The sequence below is a fragment of the Cryptomeria japonica genome, unplaced genomic scaffold (genome assembly GCF_030272615.1).
Source record: "Cryptomeria japonica unplaced genomic scaffold, Sugi_1.0 HiC_scaffold_85, whole genome shotgun sequence".
NCBI lineage: Eukaryota > Viridiplantae > Streptophyta > Pinopsida > Cupressales > Cupressaceae > Cryptomeria > Cryptomeria japonica.
The window spans coordinates 201,714-218,285 of NW_026728907.1; the positions used below are offsets into that span (position 1 = coordinate 201,714).

At 62.8% G+C, this 16,572-nt stretch overlaps 2 non-coding genes across 2 annotated transcripts; both read left to right on the forward strand.

The window, feature by feature from the left end:
- The first annotated feature begins 7,804 nt into the window (after window positions 1–7,804).
- Window positions 7,805–7,923, forward strand: LOC131864415 (5S ribosomal RNA). The gene has a single exon (XR_009363222.1). It is a non-coding gene; the product is annotated as a 5S ribosomal RNA (ribosomal RNA).
- A 7,804-nt stretch (window positions 7,924–15,727) lies between these two features.
- On the forward strand, window positions 15,728–15,846 carry LOC131864416 (5S ribosomal RNA). Its single transcript, XR_009363223.1, has one exon. It is a non-coding gene; the product is annotated as a 5S ribosomal RNA (ribosomal RNA).
- The last annotated feature ends 726 nt before the right edge of the window (window positions 15,847–16,572 follow it).

The following is a 16,572-nucleotide window of genomic DNA, read 5'->3' on the forward strand; positions in this document are numbered from 1 at the left end:
TTTTTAGTTTTTCGCCGGGCGTCGCAATGCTATTTGAATAAACCTTTTGCCCGTTTGCGTTCTCGTCGGGGCCGGGCCGGGCCGGGGTGCGCTGCCCGCACTACCGCGCGCGCGGGGGCGACACCGAGCGCGCACCCGAGGCGCCCCGAGCACACAGGCCACGGTGCAACCCGGGCGTTGTGCGCGCACCCCGGTGCGCCCGAGGTGCTGCGCGCGCACCCAGGTGAAATCGGTGTGCACCTCGGCCAGTGCGCGCTCGGTCGAGTCGCGCACGTTGGCCAAGGTGCACGGTGATGTTTCTTACTCTAAGGTTCCGCACCAGACGCCCGGGACAGGTGAGCGAAGCTGGGCGGGGCCGGGTGCGCGGCCGGGGCAGGTGCACGCAGCTGGAGAGAGCTTTGGAGCACACTTCGGAGCGCACCAATGATGCGCTCCATTCAAAAGTTTCCTGAAAAGGCAAAAAAAGTTGAGATTATAGAATTTCCCACTTGAGAGATTGTAAAAAAAAAAAATTTAAAATGAAGGAAACGCGGGTGCCAAGGTGTGCGCAGCCCAGCCAAGGTGTGCGCACCAAGGCGCCCACCCTGGCGAAGGTGCACGCAAGGTGCGCACCCGAGGCAAACCGGACAATTAACCCAACTTTCGACTTCGCGCGCACCTTGGAGCGCACTTCGGAGCGCTCCTTGGTGCGCACCAATCTTGGGCACCTCGGAGTGCACCATGGCGCCCACCAAGGTGCGCACCCGGGGCAAACCGAGCTCCGACTTCGTGCGCACCTTGGAGCGCACGAAAGGTGCGCACCATGGCGCCCACCAAGGTGCGCAGCCCAGCCAAGGCGTGCGCATCAAGGTGCGCACCCTGGCGAAGGTGCGCACCCGGGGCAAACCGAGCTCCGACTTCGTGCGCACCTTGGAGCGCACAAAAGGTGCGCAACCCAGCCAAGGTGTGCGCACCCCGGTCAAACCGAGCTCCGAATCGTGCGCACCAGAGGTGCACGCCATCGTGCGCACCTTGGAGCACACTTCGGAGCCCTCCTTGGTGCGCGCCGATGTTGCGCACCTCGGAGCGCACCCGGGGAAAACAATGCAATTAACCCGACTTTCGACTTCGTGGGCACCTCGGAGCGCTCTCGGGTTCGCACCTCGGAGCACACCGAGGTGCGCACCTTTGATGCGCTGCCTTCACCAATTTCCAGAAAAGGCAAGAAAACATTGAGAAGGTGTGCGCACCGAGGTGCCCACCCTGGCGAAGGTGCACGCGAGGTGCGCACCCGGGGCAAACCGGGCTCCGACTTCGTGCACGCCGCACCTTGGAGCACACTTCGGAGCGCTCCTTGGTGCGCACCAGGGCGCGCAACCCAGCCGAGGTGCCCACCCCGGCGAAGGTGCACGCGAGGTGCGCACCCGGGGCAAACCGGGCTCCGACTTCGTGCACGCCATGGTGCCCACCGCGGCGAAGGTGCACGCGAGGTGCGCACCCGGGGCAAACCGGGCTCCGACTTCGTGCACGCCGCACCTTGGAGCACACTTCGGAGCGCTCCTTGGTGCGCACCATGGTGCCCACCAGGGCGCGCAACCCCGCCGAAGGTGCACGCGAGGTGCGCACCCGGGGCAAACCGGGCTCCGACTTCGTGCACGCCGCACCTTGGAGCACACTTCGGAGCGCTCCTTGGTGCGCACCATGGTGCCCACCAGGGCGCGCAACCCCGCCGAAGGTGCACGCGAGGTGCGCACCCGGGGCAAACCGGGCTCCGACTTCGTGCACGCCATGGTGCGCACCGCGGCGAAGGTGCGCACCCGGGGCAAACCGGGCTCCGACTTCGTGCACGCCGCACCTTGGAGCACACTTCGGAGCGCTCCTTGGTGCGCACCAGGGCGCGCAACCCAGCCGAGGTGCCCACCCCGGCGAAGGTGCACGCGAGGTGCGTACCCGGGGCAAACCGGGCTCCGACTTCGTGCACGCCGCACCTTGGAGCACACTTCGGAGCGCTCCTTGGTGCGCACCATGGTGCCCACCAGGCCGCGCAACCCAGCCAAGGTGTGCGCACCAAGGTGCACGCGAGGTGCGCACCCGGGGCAAACCGGGGTCCGACTTCGTGCACGCCGCACCTTGGAGCACACATCGGGGCGCTCCCGGGTTCGCACCGGCGTTGCGCACCGTGGTGGGCACCTCGGAGCACACCAAGGTGGGCAGCGAGGTGCGCACCTTTGATGCGATGCCTTCACTAATTTCCATAAAAGGCAAAAAAAAAACGAGATTTTAAAATTTCCGTTTTGAAAGATAGTGAGAAAAAGGGAATGCTGGTGCCATCTTGAGCCCGCCCTGGTGCGCAGCCCAGCCAAGGTGTGCGCACCAAGGTGCCCACCCTGGCGAAGGTGCGCGCCCGGGCAATTAACCCAACTTCCAACTTCGCGCGCGCCAGGGTGGGAGCGCACCCAACAACCGGGCCTGGGAAGAGCCAATGCGAGAAACCCCACCAAACGCTCTGACAAAAAAAGAGGGGGCGCTCCAGTAACCCCGCTTCGGAGCGCACCCTGGGCAAACCCAGCCAAGGTGCCCACCCCGGCCAAGGTGCAGGCGAGGTGCGCACCCGGGGCAAACCGGGCTCCGACAACGTGCACGCCGCACCTTGGAGCACACTTCGTAGCGCTCCCGGGTGCGCACCTCAGAGCACACCAAGGTGGGCAGCGAGGTGCGCACCTTTGATGCGCTGCCTTCACTAATTTCCAGAAAAGGCAAAAAAAAAAGGAGATTTTAAAATTTCCGTTTTGAAAGATAGTGAAAAAAACGGAACGCGCGTGCCATCTTGAGCCCGCCCTGGTGCGCAGCCCAGGTAAGGTGCCCACCCTGGCAAAGGTGCGCACCCGGGCAATTAACCCTACTTCCGACTTCGTGCGCGCCAGGGTGGCAACCGGGCCTCGGAAGAGCCAATGCGAGAAACCCCACCAAACGCTCCGACAAAAAAAGAGGCGGCGCTCCAATAACCCCGCTTCGGAGCGCAGCCGGGGCAAACCCAGCCAAGGTGCCCACCCCGACGAAGGTGCACGCGAGGTGCGCACCCGGGGCAAACCGGGCTCCGACAACGTGCACGCAGCACCTTGGAGCACACTTCGAAGCACTCCCGGGTGCCCACCGGCGTTGCGCACCGTGGTGGGCAGCGAGGTGCGCACCTTTGATGCGCTGCCTTCACTAATTTCCAGAAAAAGGCAAAAAAAAATGAGATTTTAAAATTTCCGTTTTGAAAGATAGTGAAAAAAAAGGAACGCGGGTGCCATCTTGAGCCCGCCCTGGTGCGCAGCCCAGGCAAGGCATGCGCACCAAGGTGCCCACCCGAGGTGCACACCCGGGGCAAACCGGGCTCCGACTTCGTGCAGGCCGCACCTTGGAGCACACTTCGGAGCGCTCCTTGGTGCGCACCATGGTGCCCACCAGGGCGCGCAACCCAGCCAAGGTCTGCACACTAAGGTGCCCACCCCGGCGAAGGTGCACGCGAGGTGCGCACCCGGGGCAAACCGGGCTCCGACTTCGTGCACGCCATGGTGCCCACCGCGGCGAAGGTGCACGCGAGGTGCGCACCCGGGGCAAACCGGGCTCCGACTTCGTGCACGCCGCACCTTGGAGCACACTTCGGAGCGCTCCTTGGTGCGCACCATGGTGCCCACCAGGGCGCGCAACCCAGCCAAGGTGTGCGCACCAAGGTGCACGCGAGGTGCGCACCCGGGGCAAACCGGGGTCCGACTTCGTGCACGCCGCACCTTGGAGCACACATCGGAGCGCTCCCAGGTTCGCACCAGCGTTGCGCACCTTTGATGCGCTGCCTTCACTAATTTCCAGAAAAGGCAAAAAAAAACGATATTTTAAAATTTCCGTTCTGAAAGATAGTGAAAAAAACGGAACGCGGGTGCCATCTTGAGCCCTTCCTGGTGCGCAGCCCAGGCAAGTTGTGCGCACCAAGGTGCCCACCCTGGCGGAGGTGCGCGCCCGGGGCAAACCGGGCTCCGACTTCGTGCACTGCATGGTGCCCACCAAGGCGCGCAACCCAGCCAAGGTGCCCACCGCAGCGAAGGTGCACGCGAGGTGCACACCCGGGGCAAACCGGGCTCCGACTTCGTGCACGCCGCACCTTGGAGCACACTTCAGAGCGCTCCTTGGTGCGCACCAGGGCGCGCAACCCAGCCGAGGTGCCCACCCCGGCGAAGGTGCACGCGAGGTGCGCACCCGGGGCAAACCGGGCTCCGACTTCGTGCACGCCATGGTGCCCACCGCGGCGAAGGTGCGCACCCGGGGCAAACCGGGCTCCGACTTCGTGCACGCCGCACCTTGGAGCACACTTCGGAGCGCTCCTTGGTGCGCACCATGGTGCCCACCAGGCCGCGCAACCCAGCCAAGGTGTGCGCACCAAGGTGCACGCGAGGTGCGCACCCGGGGCAAACCGGGGTCCGACTTCGTGCACGCCGCACCTTGGAGCACACATCGGGGCGCTCCCGGGTTCGCACCGGCGTTGCGCACCGTGGTGGGCACCTCGGAGCACACCAAGGTGGGCAGCGAGGTGCGCACCTTTGATGCGATGCCTTCACTAATTTCCATAAAAGGCAAAAAAAAAACGAGATTTTAAAATTTCCGTTTTGAAAGATAGTGAGAAAAAGGGAATGCTGGTGCCATCTTGAGCCCGCCCTGGTGCGCAGCCCAGCCAAGGTTTGCGCACCAAGGTGCCCACCCTGGCGAAGGTGCGCGCCCGGGCAATTAACCCAACTTCCAACTTCGCGCGCGCCAGGGTGGGAGCGCACCCAACAACCGGGCCTGGGAAGAGCCAATGCGAGAAACCCCACCAAACTCTCTGACAAAAAAAGAGGGGGCGCTCCAGTAACCCCGCTTCGGAGCGCACCCTGGGCAAACCCAGCCAAGGTGCCCACCCCGGCCAAGGTGCAGGCGAGGTGCGCACCCGGGGCAAACCGGGCTCCGACAACGTGCACGCCGCACCTTGGAGCACACTTCGTAGCGCTCCCGGGTGCGCACCTCAGAGCACACCAAGGTGGGCAGCGAGGTGCGCACCTTTGATGCGCTGCCTTCACTAATTTCCAGAAAAGGCAAAAAAAAAAGGAGATTTTAAAATTTCCGTTTTGAAAGATAGTGAAAAAAACGGAACGCGCGTGCCATCTTGAGCCCGCCCTGGTGCGCAGCCCAGGTAAGGTGCCACCCTGGCAAAGGTGCGCACCCGGGCAATTAACCCTACTTCCGACTTCGTGCGCGCCAGGGTGGCAACCGGGCCTCGGAAGAGCCAATGCGAGAAACCCCACCAAACGCTCCGACAAAAAAAGAGGCGGCGCTCCAATAACCCCGCTTCGGAGCGCAGCCGGGGCAAACCAAGCCAAGGTGCCCACCCCGACGAAGGTGCACGCGAGGTGCGCACCCGGGGCAAACCGGGCTCCGACAACGTGCACGCAGCACCTTGGAGCACACTTCGAAGCACTCCCGGGTGCCCACCGGCGTTGCGCACCGTGGTGGGCAGCGAGGTGCGCACCTTTGATGCGCTGCCTTCACTAATTTCCAGAAAAAGGCAAAAAAAAATGAGATTTTAAAATTTCCGTTTTGAAAGATAGTGAAAAAAAAGGAACGCGGGTGCCATCTTGAGCCCGCCCTGGTGCGCAGCCCAGGCAAGGCATGCGCACCAAGGTGCCCACCCGAGGTGCACACCCGGGGCAAACCGGGCTCCGACTTCGTGCAGGCCGCACCTTGGAGCACACTTCGGAGCGCTCCTTGGTGCGCACCATGGTGCCCACCAGGGCGCACCCGAGGCAAACCGGGCTCCGACTTCGTGCACGCCGCACCTTGGAGCACACATCGGAGCGCTCCCAGGTTCGCACCAGCGTTGCGCACCTTTGATGCGCTGCCTTCACTAATTTCCAGAAAAGGCAAAAAAAAACGATATTTTAAAATTTCCGTTCTGAAAGATAGTGAAAAAAACGGAACGCGGGTGCCATCTTGAGCCCTTCCTGATGCGCAGCCCAGGCAAGTTGTGCGCACCAAGGTGCCCACCCTGGCGGAGGTGCGCGCCCGGGGCAAACCGGGCTCCGACTTCGTGCACTGCATGGTGCCCACCAAGGCGCGCAACCCAGCCAAGGTGCCCACCGCAGCGAAGGTGCACGCGAGGTGCGCACCCGAGGTGCACACCCGGGGCAAACCGGGCTCCGACTTCGTGCACGCCGCACCTTGGAGCACACTTCAGAGCGCTCCTTGGTACGCACCAGGGCGCGCAACCCAGCCAAGGTGCTCACCCCGGCGAAGGTGCACGCGAGGTGCGCACCCGGGGCAAACCGGGCTCGGACTTCGTGCACGCCGCACCTTGGAGCACACATCGGAGCGCTCCCGGGTTCGCACCAGCATTGCGCACCTTTGATGCGCTGCCTTCACTAATTTCCAGAAAAGGCAAAAAAAAGAAAAAAATGAGATTTTAAAATTTCCGTTTTGAAAGATAGTGAAAAAAACGGAACGCGGGTGCCATCTTGAGCCCGCCCTGGTGTGCAGCCCAGGCAAGTTGTGCGCACCAAGGCACCCACCCTGGCCAAGGTGGGTCACGGGGTGGGTCCTAGGGTGGGTAACGGGGTGGGTACTAAGGTGCGTGCCAAGGTGGGTCATAGGGTGGGTGCCAAGGTGGGCACCAGGGTGGGTGTGCACCAACCCTAGCCAGGGTAGGTCACGGGGTGGTTGTCGGGGTGGGCGTCAAGGAGCCAAGGTGGGTGGCAAGTAGCCAAGTTGCGTGCCAAGGTGGGTGTCGGGGTGGGTGCCAAGGATCCAAGGTGGGTGCCAAGGAACCAAGGTGGGTGTCTGGGTGGGTGCCGAGGTGGGAGCCAGGGTGGGTCCCAAGGTGAGTGCAAAGGTGGGTGCCAGGGTCAAGGTGAGTGCCAATGTGGGTTCCAAGGTGCCAGGGTCAGGGTGAGTGCCAATGTGGGTTCAAAGGTGCTAAGTTGGGTGCGAGGTTGGGTGCGAGGGTGGGTGGGTGCCAAGGTGTGCTAGGTGGAAGCCCGGGTGGGTCGGCATCCCATGGGTGTCGAGTTGGGTGCCTGATGGGTGCTTCTTGTCAAGTTTTAGTCGTCGGGACTCATTTCGAGCCTTAGAGGTCGTTTCTTGTCCGGTTGCCCTGTCTTCGACCTGGGAACCCAATTTTGGTCCTCGGGTCCCATTTTTTTTTGTCTCGCATCCCACTTTTGGCCTGTGGCCTTTTCGGGGTCGATTCTCGTTTTGGGCATCAGAGCATGTTTCTTCTCCTAAAACCCAATATTTGTTTATTAAGTCTCGGAACACATTTTTGTTCTCGTGGACCCATCATGGGTCTTGGAACGCATTTGTGGTCCTTGGGTCCCATTTTGCATCCCGAAACTTGTGTTTTGGTGCTTGATCCCTATTTTGGGTGCCCACCTTGCACCAAGTGCGCACCCGGGGCAAACCGAGCGCCTTGGTGCACCGGGGCAAGATCGAGCGTGCACCCGAGGCGCCCCGAACATGCACCAAGGTGCACTCGGCCCACATGTGAGCGCAGGTCGTTGCGCCCGAGGTGGTGTGTGGGCACCGCGTTGCAGACGGGACACTGCACGCACACGACGCCCCCTCCAGGTGCACGCACGTAGGCTGGGCCGGGTGCACACCCGACGCCCTAGCAAGGTGCGCGCACCCGGGCAGGGCTCACACTTGGCGAACGGGGCGCACTTCGCGAGGGAGGGTGTGCACCTCGACGGGGGTGGGTGGCCGGGGTGGATTCGCACGTGGGTCGCGGTTTGCTAAGTACACACTGCGACAAGCTCATAACGGGTGCGATCATACCAGCGTTAGTGCACCGGATCCCATCAGAACTCCGCAGTTAAGCGCGCTTGGGCCGGAGTAGTACTGGGATGGGTGACCTCCCGGGAAGTCCCGGTGTTGCACCCTTTTTTAGTTTTTCGCCGGGCGTCGCAATGCTATTTGAATAAACCTTTTGCCCGTTTGCGTTCTCGTCGGGGCCGGGCCGGGCCGGGGTGCGCTGCCCGCACTACCGCGCGCGCGGGGGCGACACCGAGCGCGCACCCGAGGCGCCCCGAGCACACAGGCCACGGTGCAACCCGGGCGTTGTGCGCGCACCCCGGTGCGCCCGAGGTGCTGCGCGCGCACCCAGGTGAAATCGGTGTGCACCTCGGCCAGTGCGCGCTCGGTCGAGTCGCGCACGTTGGCCAAGGTGCACGGTGATGTTTCTTACTCTAAGGTTCCGCACCAGACGCCCGGGACAGGTGAGCGAAGCTGGGCGGGGCCGGGTGCGCGGCCGGGGCAGGTGCACGCAGCTGGAGAGAGCTTTGGAGCACACTTCGGAGCGCACCAATGATGCGCTCCATTCAAAAGTTTCCTGAAAAGGCAAAAAAAGTTGAGATTATAGAATTTCCCACTTGAGAGATTGTAAAAAAAAAAAATTTAAAATGAAGGAAACGCGGGTGCCAAGGTGTGCGCAGCCCAGCCAAGGTGTGCGCACCAAGGCGCCCACCCTGGCGAAGGTGCACGCAAGGTGCGCACCCGAGGCAAACCGGACAATTAACCCAACTTTCGACTTCGCGCGCACCTTGGAGCGCACTTCGGAGCGCTCCTTGGTGCGCACCAATCTTGGGCACCTCGGAGTGCACCATGGCGCCCACCAAGGTGCGCACCCGGGGCAAACCGAGCTCCGACTTCGTGCGCACCTTGGAGCGCACGAAAGGTGCGCACCATGGCGCCCACCAAGGTGCGCAGCCCAGCCAAGGCGTGCGCATCAAGGTGCGCACCCTGGCGAAGGTGCGCACCCGGGGCAAACCGAGCTCCGACTTCGTGCGCACCTTGGAGCGCACAAAAGGTGCGCAACCCAGCCAAGGTGTGCGCACCTCGGTCAAACCGAGCTCCGAATCGTGCGCACCAGAGGTGCACGCCATCGTGCGCACCTTGGAGCACACTTCGGAGCCCTCCTTGGTGCGCGCCGATGTTGCGCACCTCGGAGCGCACCCGGGGAAAACAATGCAATTAACCCGACTTTCGACTTCGTGGGCACCTCGGAGCGCTCTCGGGTTCGCACCTCGGAGCACACCGAGGTGCGCACCTTTGATGCGCTGCCTTCACCAATTTCCAGAAAAGGCAAGAAAACATTGAGAAGGTGTGCGCACCGAGGTGCCCACCCTGGCGAAGGTGCACGCGAGGTGCGCACCCGGGGCAAACCGGGCTCCGACTTCGTGCACGCCGCACCTTGGAGCACACTTCGGAGCGCTCCTTGGTGCGCACCAGGGCGCGCAACCCAGCCGAGGTGCCCACCCCGGCGAAGGTGCACGCGAGGTGCGCACCCGGGGCAAACCGGGCTCCGACTTCGTGCACGCCATGGTGCCCACCGCGGCGAAGGTGCACGCGAGGTGCGCACCCGGGGCAAACCGGGCTCCGACTTCGTGCACGCCGCACCTTGGAGCACACTTCGGAGCGCTCCTTGGTGCGCACCATGGTGCCCACCAGGGCGCGCAACCCCGCCGAAGGTGCACGCGAGGTGCGCACCCGGGGCAAACCGGGCTCCGACTTCGTGCACGCCGCACCTTGGAGCACACTTCGGAGCGCTCCTTGGTGCGCACCATGGTGCCCACCAGGGCGCGCAACCCCGCCGAAGGTGCACGCGAGGTGCGCACCCGGGGCAAACCGGGCTCCGACTTCGTGCACGCCATGGTGCGCACCGCGGCGAAGGTGCGCACCCGGGGCAAACCGGGCTCCGACTTCGTGCACGCCGCACCTTGGAGCACACTTCGGAGCGCTCCTTGGTGCGCACCAGGGCGCGCAACCCAGCCGAGGTGCCCACCCCGGCGAAGGTGCACGCGAGGTGCGTACCCGGGGCAAACCGGGCTCCGACTTCGTGCACGCCGCACCTTGGAGCACACTTCGGAGCGCTCCTTGGTGCGCACCATGGTGCCCACCAGGCCGCGCAACCCAGCCAAGGTGTGCGCACCAAGGTGCACGCGAGGTGCGCACCCGGGGCAAACCGGGGTCCGACTTCGTGCACGCCGCACCTTGGAGCACACATCGGGGCGCTCCCGGGTTCGCACCGGCGTTGCGCACCGTGGTGGGCACCTCGGAGCACACCAAGGTGGGCAGCGAGGTGCGCACCTTTGATGCGATGCCTTCACTAATTTCCATAAAAGGCAAAAAAAAAACGAGATTTTAAAATTTCCGTTTTGAAAGATAGTGAGAAAAAGGGAATGCTGGTGCCATCTTGAGCCCGCCCTGGTGCGCAGCCCAGCCAAGGTGTGCGCACCAAGGTGCCCACCCTGGCGAAGGTGCGCGCCCGGGCAATTAACCCAACTTCCAACTTCGCGCGCGCCAGGGTGGGAGCGCACCCAACAACCGGGCCTGGGAAGAGCCAATGCGAGAAACCCCACCAAACGCTCTGACAAAAAAAGAGGGGGCGCTCCAGTAACCCCGCTTCGGAGCGCACCCTGGGCAAACCCAGCCAAGGTGCCCACCCCGGCCAAGGTGCAGGCGAGGTGCGCACCCGGGGCAAACCGGGCTCCGACAACGTGCACGCCGCACCTTGGAGCACACTTCGTAGCGCTCCCGGGTGCGCACCTCAGAGCACACCAAGGTGGGCAGCGAGGTGCGCACCTTTGATGCGCTGCCTTCACTAATTTCCAGAAAAGGCAAAAAAAAAAGGAGATTTTAAAATTTCCGTTTTGAAAGATAGTGAAAAAAACGGAACGCGCGTGCCATCTTGAGCCCGCCCTGGTGCGCAGCCCAGGTAAGGTGCCCACCCTGGCAAAGGTGCGCACCCGGGCAATTAACCCTACTTCCGACTTCGTGCGCGCCAGGGTGGCAACCGGGCCTCGGAAGAGCCAATGCGAGAAACCCCACCAAACGCTCCGACAAAAAAAGAGGCGGCGCTCCAATAACCCCGCTTCGGAGCGCAGCCGGGGCAAACCCAGCCAAGGTGCCCACCCCGACGAAGGTGCACGCGAGGTGCGCACCCGGGGCAAACCGGGCTCCGACAACGTGCACGCAGCACCTTGGAGCACACTTCGAAGCACTCCCGGGTGCCCACCGGCGTTGCGCACCGTGGTGGGCAGCGAGGTGCGCACCTTTGATGCGCTGCCTTCACTAATTTCCAGAAAAAGGCAAAAAAAAATGAGATTTTAAAATTTCCGTTTTGAAAGATAGTGAAAAAAAAGGAACGCGGGTGCCATCTTGAGCCCGCCCTGGTGCGCAGCCCAGGCAAGGCATGCGCACCAAGGTGCCCACCCGAGGTGCACACCCGGGGCAAACCGGGCTCCGACTTCGTGCAGGCCGCACCTTGGAGCACACTTCGGAGCGCTCCTTGGTGCGCACCATGGTGCCCACCAGGGCGCGCAACCCAGCCAAGGTCTGCACACCAAGGTGCCCACCCCGGCGAAGGTGCACGCGAGGTGCGCACCCGGGGCAAACCGGGCTCCGACTTCGTGCACGCCATGGTGCCCACCGCGGCGAAGGTGCACGCGAGGTGCGCACCCGGGGCAAACCGGGCTCCGACTTCGTGCACGCCGCACCTTGGAGCACACTTCGGAGCGCTCCTTGGTGCGCACCATGGTGCCCACCAGGGCGCGCAACCCAGCCAAGGTGTGCGCACCAAGGTGCACGCGAGGTGCGCACCCGGGGCAAACCGGGGTCCGACTTCGTGCACGCCGCACCTTGGAGCACACATCGGAGCGCTCCCAGGTTCGCACCAGCGTTGCGCACCTTTGATGCGCTGCCTTCACTAATTTCCAGAAAAGGCAAAAAAAAACGATATTTTAAAATTTCCGTTCTGAAAGATAGTGAAAAAAACGGAACGCGGGTGCCATCTTGAGCCCTTCCTGGTGCGCAGCCCAGGCAAGTTGTGCGCACCAAGGTGCCCACCCTGGCGGAGGTGCGCGCCCGGGGCAAACCGGGCTCCGACTTCGTGCACTGCATGGTGCCCACCAAGGCGCGCAACCCAGCCAAGGTGCCCACCGCAGCGAAGGTGCACGCGAGGTGCACACCCGGGGCAAACCGGGCTCCGACTTCGTGCACGCCGCACCTTGGAGCACACTTCAGAGCGCTCCTTGGTGCGCACCAGGGCGCGCAACCCAGCCGAGGTGCCCACCCCGGCGAAGGTGCACGCGAGGTGCGCACCCGGGGCAAACCGGGCTCCGACTTCGTGCACGCCATGGTGCCCACCGCGGCGAAGGTGCGCACCCGGGGCAAACCGGGCTCCGACTTCGTGCACGCCGCACCTTGGAGCACACTTCGGAGCGCTCCTTGGTGCGCACCATGGTGCCCACCAGGCCGCGCAACCCAGCCAAGGTGTGCGCACCAAGGTGCACGCGAGGTGCGCACCCGGGGCAAACCGGGGTCCGACTTCGTGCACGCCGCACCTTGGAGCACACATCGGGGCGCTCCCGGGTTCGCACCGGCGTTGCGCACCGTGGTGGGCACCTCGGAGCACACCAAGGTGGGCAGCGAGGTGCGCACCTTTGATGCGATGCCTTCACTAATTTCCATAAAAGGCAAAAAAAAAACGAGATTTTAAAATTTCCGTTTTGAAAGATAGTGAGAAAAAGGGAATGCTGGTGCCATCTTGAGCCCGCCCTGGTGCGCAGCCCAGCCAAGGTTTGCGCACCAAGGTGCCCACCCTGGCGAAGGTGCGCGCCCGGGCAATTAACCCAACTTCCAACTTCGCGCGCGCCAGGGTGGGAGCGCACCCAACAACCGGGCCTGGGAAGAGCCAATGCGAGAAACCCCACCAAACTCTCTGACAAAAAAAGAGGGGGCGCTCCAGTAACCCCGCTTCGGAGCGCACCCTGGGCAAACCCAGCCAAGGTGCCCACCCCGGCCAAGGTGCAGGCGAGGTGCGCACCCGGGGCAAACCGGGCTCCGACAACGTGCACGCCGCACCTTGGAGCACACTTCGTAGCGCTCCCGGGTGCGCACCTCAGAGCACACCAAGGTGGGCAGCGAGGTGCGCACCTTTGATGCGCTGCCTTCACTAATTTCCAGAAAAGGCAAAAAAAAAAGGAGATTTTAAAATTTCCGTTTTGAAAGATAGTGAAAAAAACGGAACGCGCGTGCCATCTTGAGCCCGCCCTGGTGCGCAGCCCAGGTAAGGTGCCACCCTGGCAAAGGTGCGCACCCGGGCAATTAACCCTACTTCCGACTTCGTGCGCGCCAGGGTGGCAACCGGGCCTCGGAAGAGCCAATGCGAGAAACCCCACCAAACGCTCCGACAAAAAAAGAGGCGGCGCTCCAATAACCCCGCTTCGGAGCGCAGCCGGGGCAAACCAAGCCAAGGTGCCCACCCCGACGAAGGTGCACGCGAGGTGCGCACCCGGGGCAAACCGGGCTCCGACAACGTGCACGCAGCACCTTGGAGCACACTTCGAAGCACTCCCGGGTGCCCACCGGCGTTGCGCACCGTGGTGGGCAGCGAGGTGCGCACCTTTGATGCGCTGCCTTCACTAATTTCCAGAAAAAGGCAAAAAAAAATGAGATTTTAAAATTTCCGTTTTGAAAGATAGTGAAAAAAAAGGAACGCGGGTGCCATCTTGAGCCCGCCCTGGTGCGCAGCCCAGGCAAGGCATGCGCACCAAGGTGCCCACCCGAGGTGCACACCCGGGGCAAACCGGGCTCCGACTTCGTGCAGGCCGCACCTTGGAGCACACTTCGGAGCGCTCCTTGGTGCGCACCATGGTGCCCACCAGGGCGCACCCGAGGCAAACCGGGCTCCGACTTCGTGCACGCCGCACCTTGGAGCACACATCGGAGCGCTCCCAGGTTCGCACCAGCGTTGCGCACCTTTGATGCGCTGCCTTCACTAATTTCCAGAAAAGGCAAAAAAAAACGATATTTTAAAATTTCCGTTCTGAAAGATAGTGAAAAAAACGGAACGCGGGTGCCATCTTGAGCCCTTCCTGATGCGCAGCCCAGGCAAGTTGTGCGCACCAAGGTGCCCACCCTGGCGGAGGTGCGCGCCCGGGGCAAACCGGGCTCCGACTTCGTGCACTGCATGGTGCCCACCAAGGCGCGCAACCCAGCCAAGGTGCCCACCGCAGCGAAGGTGCACGCGAGGTGCGCACCCGAGGTGCACACCCGGGGCAAACCGGGCTCCGACTTCGTGCACGCCGCACCTTGGAGCACACTTCAGAGCGCTCCTTGGTACGCACCAGGGCGCGCAACCCAGCCAAGGTGCTCACCCCGGCGAAGGTGCACGCGAGGTGCGCACCCGGGGCAAACCGGGCTCGGACTTCGTGCACGCCGCACCTTGGAGCACACATCGGAGCGCTCCCGGGTTCGCACCAGCATTGCGCACCTTTGATGCGCTGCCTTCACTAATTTCCAGAAAAGGCAAAAAAAAGAAAAAAATGAGATTTTAAAATTTCCGTTTTGAAAGATAGTGAAAAAAACGGAACGCGGGTGCCATCTTGAGCCCGCCCTGGTGTGCAGCCCAGGCAAGTTGTGCGCACCAAGGCACCCACCCTGGCCAAGGTGGGTCACGGGGTGGGTCCTAGGGTGGGTAACGGGGTGGGTACTAAGGTGCGTGCCAAGGTGGGTCATAGGGTGGGTGCCAAGGTGGGCACCAGGGTGGGTGTGCACCAACCCTAGCCAGGGTAGGTCACGGGGTGGTTGTCGGGGTGGGCGTCAAGGAGCCAAGGTGGGTGGCAAGTAGCCAAGTTGCGTGCCAAGGTGGGTGTCGGGGTGGGTGCCAAGGATCCAAGGTGGGTGCCAAGGAACCAAGGTGGGTGTCTGGGTGGGTGCCGAGGTGGGAGCCAGGGTGGGTCCCAAGGTGAGTGCAAAGGTGGGTGCCAGGGTCAAGGTGAGTGCCAATGTGGGTTCCAAGGTGCCAGGGTCAGGGTGAGTGCCAATGTGGGTTCAAAGGTGCTAAGTTGGGTGCGAGGTTGGGTGCGAGGGTGGGTGGGTGCCAAGGTGTGCTAGGTGGAAGCCCGGGTGGGTCGGCATCCCATGGGTGTCGAGTTGGGTGCCTGATGGGTGCTTCTTGTCAAGTTTTAGTCGTCGGGACTCATTTCGAGCCTTAGAGGTCGTTTCTTGTCCGGTTGCCCTGTCTTCGACCTGGGAACCCAATTTTGGTCCTCGGGTCCCATTTTTTTTTGTCTCGCATCCCACTTTTGGCCTGTGGCCTTTTCGGGGTCGATTCTCGTTTTGGGCATCAGAGCATGTTTCTTCTCCTAAAACCCAATATTTGTTTATTAAGTCTCGGAACACATTTTTGTTCTCGTGGACCCATCATGGGTCTTGGAACGCATTTGTGGTCCTTGGGTCCCATTTTGCATCCCGAAACTTGTGTTTTGGTGCTTGATCCCTATTTTGGGTGCCCACCTTGCACCAAGTGCGCACCCGGGGCAAACCGAGCGCCTTGGTGCACCGGGGCAAGATCGAGCGTGCACCCGAGGCGCCCCGAACATGCACCAAGGTGCACTCGGCCCACATGTGAGCGCAGGTCGTTGCGCCCGAGGTGGTGTGTGGGCACCGCGTTGCAGACGGGACACTGCACGCACACGACGCCCCCTCCAGGTGCACGCACGTAGGCCGGGCCGGGTGCACACCCGACGCCCTAGCAAGGTGCGCGCACCCGGGCAGGGCTCACACTTGGCGAACGGGGCGCACTTCGCGAGGGAGGGTGTGCACCTCGACGGGGGTGGGTGGCCGGGGTGGATTCGCACGTGGGTCGCGGTTTGCTAAGTACACACTGCGACAAGCTCATAACGGGTGCGATCATACCAGCGTTAGTGCACCGGATCCCATCAGAACTCCGCAGTTAAGCGCGCTTGGGCCGGAGTAGTACTGGGATGGGTGACCTCCCGGGAAGTCCCGGTGTTGCACCCTTTTTTAGTTTTTCGCCGGGCGTCGCAATGCTATTTGAATAAACCTTTTGCCCGTTTGCGTTCTCGTCGGGGCGGGGCCGGGCCGGGCCGGGGTGCGCTGCCCGCACTACCGCGCGCGCGGGGGCGACACCGAGCGCGCACCCGAGGCGCCCCGAGCACACAGGCCACGGTGCAACCCGGGCGTTGTGCGCGCACCCCGGTGCGCCCGAGGTGCTGCGCGCGCACCCAGGTGAAATCGGTGTGCACCTCGGCCAGTGCGCGCTCGGTCGAGTCGCGCACGTTGGCCAAGGTGCACGGTGATGTTTCTTACTCTAAGGTTCCGCACCAGACGCCCGGGACAGGTGAGCGAAGCTGGGCGGGGCCGGGTGCGCGGCCGGGGCAGGTGCACGCAGCTGGAGAGAGCTTTGGAGCACACTTCGGAGCGCACCAATGATGCGCTCCATTCAAAAGTTTCCTGAAAAGGCAAAAAAAGTTGAGATTATAGAATTTCCCACTTGAGAGATTGTAAAAAAAAAAAATTTAAAATGAAGGAAACGCGGGTGCCAAGGTGTGCGCAGCCCAGCCAAGGTGTGCGCACCAAGGCGCCCACCCTGGCGAAGGTGCACGCAAGGTGCGCACCCGAGGCAAACCGGACAATTAACCCAACTTTCGACTTCGCGCGCACCTTGGAGCGCACTTCGGAGCGCTCCTTGGTGCGCACCAATCTTGGGCACCTCGGAGTGCACCA